Source organism: Streptopelia decaocto, assembly GCF_964273445.1.
Source record: "Streptopelia decaocto genome assembly, chromosome: 8".
Taxonomy (NCBI): domain Eukaryota; kingdom Metazoa; phylum Chordata; class Aves; order Columbiformes; family Columbidae; genus Streptopelia; species Streptopelia decaocto.
In genome coordinates this window covers 812,549-820,223 of record NC_138662.1, presented here as the reverse complement: position 1 = coordinate 820,223, position 7,675 = coordinate 812,549, and the positions used below count along the sequence as shown (strand labels likewise).

General features: G+C 42.4%; 1 protein-coding gene across 7 annotated transcripts in view; it reads left to right on the top strand.

Moving 5' to 3' along the window:
* The window catches only part of RAF1 (Raf-1 proto-oncogene, serine/threonine kinase), a 79,010-nt gene that overhangs the window by 33,988 nt on the left and 37,347 nt on the right, over positions 1-7,675 (top strand). For 4 of the 7 annotated variants that reach the window (XM_082059751.1, XM_082059750.1, XM_082059749.1 and 1 more), the window contains exon 1: positions 19-143. The exons of 2 other annotated variants lie outside the window; for them this stretch is intronic. The gene's annotated coding sequence lies outside the window, so the exon portion shown is untranslated. Of the gene's footprint in view, positions 1-18; positions 144-7,675 lie in introns of those variants that run through there. One more of the 7 variants, XM_082059746.1, reaches the window with a different exon arrangement.

Genomic DNA, 7,675 nt, shown 5'->3' with positions numbered 1-7,675 from the left:
GAAGGAGCCGAGTGCCGACGGGTCGATGGGCGGAGGATAAATGTCTCGCTGAGTGTGAGGCCGCCATTTTAGATGAGGAACGAAAGGAACGGCGCCGAGTGGCACAAGAGCCTGGGGGGAGCCGCCGGGAGGGAGTGACATCGGTAGGAGCGGCGGTGGGCTGAGGAGCGGCAGAGGACAAGGCAGGGAACGGGGGAGACAAGCTCGGCGCTCCCTTCCTCGCTGCTGGCGCCTGGAGCGGCGCCGGCTGCTCCCCGCGGGGCTCAGCCCCGGGCGCGCTGACCGGCCGCCGCCGCGGCCCTGAGGGGAGGCAGCGCGGGGGGGCGGCCGCTCGCCCCTGACGGGCCCGGGGGAGGCGGGAGGTGCGATCGGCCGCCTCCGTCCCTGCGGGTCGCGGCTCATCGCCGAGCTCTTTGCGGTCGGATGGTGTGTAGCGCTGGGCCGGCGTCCCAGCCGCGGGCCGCCCCGTGCGCCGGGCCTGGGGAAGGTGCCGCAGCCCCGGCGCGGGGGCTGTGAGGGGGTCTGGGGCCCGTGGCGGCCGCGGCGGCTCAGGGGAGGCGAGGGCAGGTGTCCGTGGCCGCCTGTCAGTGCCAGCGCGGAGCCCGGGGGTGCGGGGGTGTCCGGGCTGGGGCTCCGCACCCCCGGGGCCGCGGCCGCCCCGGAGCAGCCGCTGGCGCGGGCCCCGGCCGCGGAGGGGGGTGCCCCGCGGTGGCTCCGCTGGCCCGGCCTGCTCGGGGCTGGCGGCTCCGTGTCCCCTTCCAGTGGGGGCTCCCGCACCTTTCTGAAAGCCCTGTTGGCCGAACCCAGAACGGAATACGCGTTTAAGTTGTATTAGCATAACTGAATGCACTCTGCTTGGGCATTCTTCAGTTTGAGCTGCTTTTTTTTTTTTGTTGGCCTAGATTCAGTTTGAAAAAAAGACATTTGAAAACTGGAGTAAGATGGTTTCATTTCCCAAGTTGTTCTAACTTGTTTCAGCTTTTACATGTATGAATGGTGTTACTCCAGAGCCAGGGCTCGAAGATTGCTGTTTCTGGGCTCTTTTTATCTACACTTTAAATGTACACACAAATAACCTGCCTGTGCTAACAGCAGCACGGCTCTTGCCCATTGTTCATCTGGCCTACGTCAGGCTAAATTATCGGTATAGAATTTATTTTCCTTCTTAGCCTTTCAGTGACATCCATAAATACAGGGACCTTACCTGGGACAGTGAGGCCTCAAAACCAGTTGTAGTGGAATTGCTGCAGCACAGTGTGCATTCCAGATGCAATTGTAGGTTGTCATAGGAATGCAAGATGAGAAGGGTCTGTAATGGAGTAAAACTAATATTCTTCAAACACTGAAGCCAGCTTAACATATCTGAAAATAGTTTTGTATGAAAGACTTTTAAAATGTCTTTTATTTTAATGCTTCTGAAAAACTCAGCTCCGTATGTTGCCTAAAGGATCACTGCATTAGCTAAAACTAGGATGTAATTTGAACACACGTGCTTATCCTTTAGGACATGTCTACAGTGTTGGTGCAGAAGAAAAGACAGAGTTGGTGAATGTGAGAGTTAATTTCAGACAGTTCAGTCAAATCTGTTCTGTGGACACTTATTCAGAATGGAAGTGGCTTTAATTTAGTTTGTCTTCATGAATATTTTCTGTAGGTAAACCCTAAGGCTACAATTAATCATAAAAACGGTATGGAGCTGTATGTATATTCATGCAATGGATGACTGATTAATATGGTAAGCAATTTAATCTCAGATTATTAAATCAGATGTGAACTAGCTTATTTGGGTTGGAGCAGTGGTGCTTTCAGAAATCTGGAATGTGTTTTTCATATGGTTTGTTGCCATATTTAATATCTTCAGGACTGGACAACTTATTGTGCAACACTGCTGACTAACCTGCTTTGAATGAAAATCTGGATATTTTTTTCCAAAGAAGATATAAACCTTATTTTTTTCAGTTGAATGCCTTTGGTGTGTACATAAAATTTTCCTTTTTTTTTTTTTTTTCCTTAACAACAACAAAGTCTATTCAAATTACATATGAAGTTACTGCTGTATCAGGGGTTGAAGTTACTGGAGCTTATTAAAATAACGCATACTTTATAAACCACAAACATGACCCACAAAAATCATTGGTCAGCACTTCTTGGTATGCTAAATCAGCACTAGTTTCTTCTGGGATGTGTAATCCCCTCCTCCCCCCAGTTTATTTGGCTCCTTCACTGCTGGGAAACCAGGAGTTGAGGAAAAAACAGATTCTGTTTGCCCCTGAAAGCAAATTAAGTGGAGATGCTGAGAGCAGTTGATTCTAAAACTTTTTGAGGAGATGGGAACCAAAAGCTGTCAGTTCAAATAGCTATGTATGACTAAGTCTAAAAATCAGTTAGTTTGAAGTGCTGAAGTGGTGCTGACAAATTCACTTTTCTGTTATGGATGCAGAAGGTTTAAATTATTTTTGTATTCCAAAGAAAGTTATAAGAGCACATGAACTAACCAAGTCTAGTTCAACACAGATTTGTGTTGATCTCCGATCATCTCTGCTGCAAATATACTGTCGTTCTCACCTTCAGCCGTTCCCTTTGCCACCCTTTTGCGATACCTCCAGCACCTCCTGCTTCCTCATTTTGATGTTGTCATACTTAAACACCTTCCAATTGTTTTCTTTTTCTCCTCTCCCTCCATTTGTGTGTTGATTGTCTGCCTCTTGGCCTCTCAGCCAGGCAAGAGGGGCTTTAGCCTCACACCAGAGGTTTCTGCTGCGGTTCCAGTGAGGAGGATGAGCAGAGCGAAGGATTCTTCCCTATTCTGCCTCCCTATTTCCATATTGCCATAGCTTGTGGGAAATTTGTATCCTCGATGCCCCTCCTGAACTGTTTAGTTGAAATGAGAGTTGCTGGAGGAGCAGCAGCAGGACAGCTGGGTGGCAGGATCACATAAGACCAGTTGCCTAAGAAACAAGGGTAACTTATTTTATTGATTTGTGCAATTGAATTTCCAAAATGCTAATTCATATTGAAACAGGTGAATAATTGATAAGGATTATTGTATTCTAAGAAGGAAGTTCCTGGACCATCTTTTAACTTAAAGATGCAGTAACGATAGACTGTGTAGCTGTGAAGAGAAATAGGAGTGAATGTTCTGTTTCTCATAAAAACATCAAATTGCATAAGTCAAAATTCTGTTTATTTGAGGAAGTGGCAAAAGTAGTCAAAGCAAGATTAGAACTTGTGATCTATCTATAATTTCAAGCACGGTAGTAGAAACACAATTTCAGTAAGTTTTACATAAGTTTAATTTGTGAGTGAGCTGACATGTTTACATCTGCATTGTACTAATTTTGATTGGTTTTGCATAACTGCTTATGCAAAAGCCTTCAGTATTTTCTAGTATGAAATAGATCCACTATGCATTGAATAAAGTGGTGGAAATATTTTGTCAGCTCTAGAAATTAATGGAAAGATGAGTTGATGCAGCACTAGGAGATCAGGTAAAAATACTTTCTGACAAATGAACGAGGTATTTTAGCAATGCGGATGCATTAGTGCATGGGTTTTGAGACAGCATCCAGCAGGTACAACTTACCCTGTATGGTATTGTGTGTGGGTAATCCAAATATATATTTAGTGATGTTCCTAGTTTTTCTGAAAAGAAAGTCTGTTTTGGACAAAGTTCTGTGAATAATTCTCAGTGCTCTGTTGCCTCTCGCTGTGTACACTATTTTTTTGTAAAAAAACAATTTTGCTTTGAAAAGCAGCTGGTGCACGTTTATTCCTTTAGTGACTTCAATATTGTGTTTGTACAATAAATGTCATCTGTTTCACACGGAGCTGATTTTATTGCAGCAGTGTGTACTGACCTTTTGCAGTTTGATAGAATATGGTCATCTTGTGTACTGAAATTCTGCAGTGCATGCAGTAGATGAGGATAAACAAAGCACTCTTCTTGAGTCATTTGTAAACGAGTAAAGCATTTTCTTGGTAGACTTCAGAGCTAAGAATTATAACTGATCATTAAGGAACAGAATGTTTACATAAGTGAGTATCCCTTTTTCAGGGTTTTTAGTGACAGAGTCAGTATGGTTGAATTATATATTTTACAGAGGCTTTTGCTTGCTTATGGGGAACAACAGGCTTTTTCGAGCTAAGATTGGAGTGCAGAAGAACTGGATTTGTGTAGGACGCCAGGGTGGCAAATGCAGGTCGCTGCGTTGGTTTGCAGTTGCAGGTGTGTCTGTTCTGCTGTTTCTCCTGCATGTTCCAAATGGATCCTGCACGCTTGCAGAAACGGAGCGGAGCAGGAGCACAGTTACATCAAAGCCGATTGGTTTTAACTTCAGGCAAAAGAGTTTTTTGCATTGCCTTGCAAATCATCTGTGCCCGTGGTGAATATGTAAGCGACTCTGTCTTGTTTTCTTTACACTCATCTGAAGATCTGCACACGGGACCTGTATCTCCAGCTCTTCTGATATGAGCCCCTTTTTATGTTGTTGTTGTTCTCAGTTTCGTTGCTCCGTGGAATCGTTTCACTTGCTGTGTTGTGGCTCCCTGCAGATGTTGATTGCGATGGTGCTGCCAGTTTTCTCTTAGTGCTGCACTACATGGCTTCATTTCAGGTTTCAGCTTACGTCGCATACTTGCTATTGGTTCGACCCTAGAATATTTCATTTCTGACAAACAGCTGACAAAAGGCTGTTAATTAATATTGCATTCCAATTGAAATACGTAGTATCGGTTAAGAGCAGTTGAGACACCGTGTATATTTTTAGTTCACAAGCTAGAGGGAGGTTGCTTCACTAACTCGCAGCTGGGTGTGTCGTGGGGTTAACCATATTAATTAAACCTGGCTCAGAGGTTTTTTAAAAAATGGCTCAGAGCCCCCATTATAGTCTGCTGTTAGATAATTCTTTTCACTGTAGAGCGAGCTAGAGATTTGAAAATGAGAGTTTGAGGAGCCCCAAGCTGGAGAAGACTAGCAAGAGAAGAGGGAATGCAAGGTAGTGCGCGGCTAGAAGAAAGGTGTCTTTAATGCCTTTGTACCTCTGCAGGGCTAACATTTAGGTATATATTGAGAAACTTTAATATGCAACTAATCTTCCTTTTTATTTTTCTGTAATGTCTTATTTTGCTAGTCATTTGCTTCCAGTATATATCCTTCTCAAATTTGTCAGTAGTCTGTGCTAATTTTTGCGTATTCCACTTTCTTGTTCCATTCTCAAACATCTAACAGTGTTCGCTCAAAGTCTCATCATACTTTCAGTGCTTCCTAGCATGGTCTTTAAAGTCTGTTGGTATACCATAAAAGGCACTGCCCCCCCACTGTGACTCCTTGTTGGACGAACAAGTAAATTATCGTCTTTTTTGCTTTCTTCTATTTTTTTCCAGTGTAGAAGAAACTATGAGATTTTACCTCAGAGTTTCTTGGTGCAATTGGAGGAAGCATAGTGAAACGTGGAGAAACGTGTACTCCCTCGTCTTCGCATGGAATTGTTATAGAAATGTAGGAACACAGAGGAATAGTCCTCAAAGTAATAAAAATGGGGGGAGGACCATTAGACTGGAGCTCCAGTGGTGGCAATGCTGCTGGGAAGAAGAAATACTAGTTAATAATATTTTAACTTTTTTTTTAATTCCTAATTTATTGCTACCCAAAAAGTGCTAGTTATGTTATTCCCAAAGGATTATCATAGACAGTAGAATATTTTTATAAGTTTATTTTAATTCCACTTAATATGGAGATGAAAGATCCTATAATTACCTCTCTAGCTTCCAGTTGAAAAGGTGCATTTTGATATATGACACTTAGGTTTTTTTAACTTTGTTTTAGAAACTGTGTTCTAAGTTTCACTGAAAGGTGATCATATTTATGACAAAGGATGTGACTTCAGCTTCAGATTCTATATACCCATTTTCTTAGAATTCCAGAAGTTCAGAATTTATCTAGCAACCATTAATTCCAATATTACTCTCAGGTAAATATTTTCCTTATTTTGATAATTTGGGATAGAATTTGAATTCCTTCAGATCTAATCTGTTTCATGAGCCCACTGAAAGAATTAGTTTAATCAGTTCTTTCTTTGTGCCCTTCTTGTGGCAATTTTATGGGGATTTTTGTAAAACCTGTATTGTAAACCACACACATTGAGTATGGCAAATGTGTCTAAGCTCTTTCTGCTTTTGAATTTGCATGAAACATATGTGTATTTCTTCATATATACCCATGATACTACTGGTGCCATTGTGTGTAAATATGAAACATTTTTGATCTTGGCAGTGTTTTCAGACTTAAGGAGACTTACAGATGTTTGTGATCACTCAGTGTTTCCTAGAACAAGGGAAAAATTATACTAGTAACTATGCAAGCTAGGTGGCATCCTGATTTTTCTGTCTGCCTTTTCCCTCCCTATGTCCCTCTCTGACAACTTCTGAAAGCTGTGTGCAAACAATACCGATCCACGGTCACGAGTGGGCAGAAACCCGGTGGTGTTGGAGGTGGGAGGATCCTGGTTTCCCTTGTACCTCATTAGAAAGCGGAGCAATCTCAGTCATCTCTAAGCCAAGCTGCTGGCTGAGAAACATGAATTTCTTCCAGCAGAGCAACATTTCTGTCTCCATCTGATCACCATTCTAACAGTTTTAAACATTCCTATGGTGACAGTTGTTATCATTCTGAGAAAACATGGCAGAAAACCCATGTGGAGTTGAGGTGCAAGGGGTGGTTGGGGTTGAGGGGCTGCCTTTGCAGAACCGAGCCCAAACGGGTTCATTGCAGGATGGCATGCACGGCTGCAAGAGCGCCTGTGAGTGAAGCAGCTTCCAGAGTGTGTTGCAGCCAAAAGAAACAACAAAGTGTGCAAGCCTCTAATTTTATGCTGACATTTAACAAAAAAATAAACCATGTTCTGAATTACGTCATTCATCTGTGTTAAATGCTTTAGAAGCAAGGATAAAGCTTACGCAGGCAATAATGGCAACTGAAACAAAGTGGTCGTGTCAGAGTGATATAGTGGATTGATTTCAGCTGAAAGTGAGTTCCAGAGCTTACTCTTGGATTTCTCAAAGCTTTTAAGTTGACTGTGTAACTTGTTCACTGACAATCAAGAGGTTATAAAAAGAGAGCCAGCTGATGTTGCAATCTAAGCACTGGCCATATAGTGGAAAGACTCTCCTTTGGCATGTTCACTAGTGCTATTTTTACCTATTCCAGTAAGATCTGCCTGTGTAATGTTAAATTACAGGACAGTACCTGGAATTATTTTGTTTTACAGAAGTGCTGTATGCTCTGAAGAAAGATATCAATAAAGTTGTCAGGCAGATTGAGACTAAAATTGTCTTACATTGGAAAATAGTTTTTCTTCTGTCACCACAAATAATACTGCTGCTGTAACTGTAAGAGATTCTTTCCCTTTTGCTTGCATATTTTATGTCTGGCTTTTTAAAAATTTTGATTTCCTTTTTATATTGAGCATTTTGTCTTTCTCAGGTTCTTGTGTGGAGACTTTAAATAGGCAATATGAATTTTAGAGACAGGGAATTAACAGTGTAGCCCAGGAATTAGTAGGAGGTTTTTGTCATTACTCCTAAAAGTCTATCTGATTTTGCTTAAATTTTAAGTTGATGGTTCTCTCGCACAATAGAAAATGAAATTGATGTTTATCTGGGAATAGATTTTCAGTGC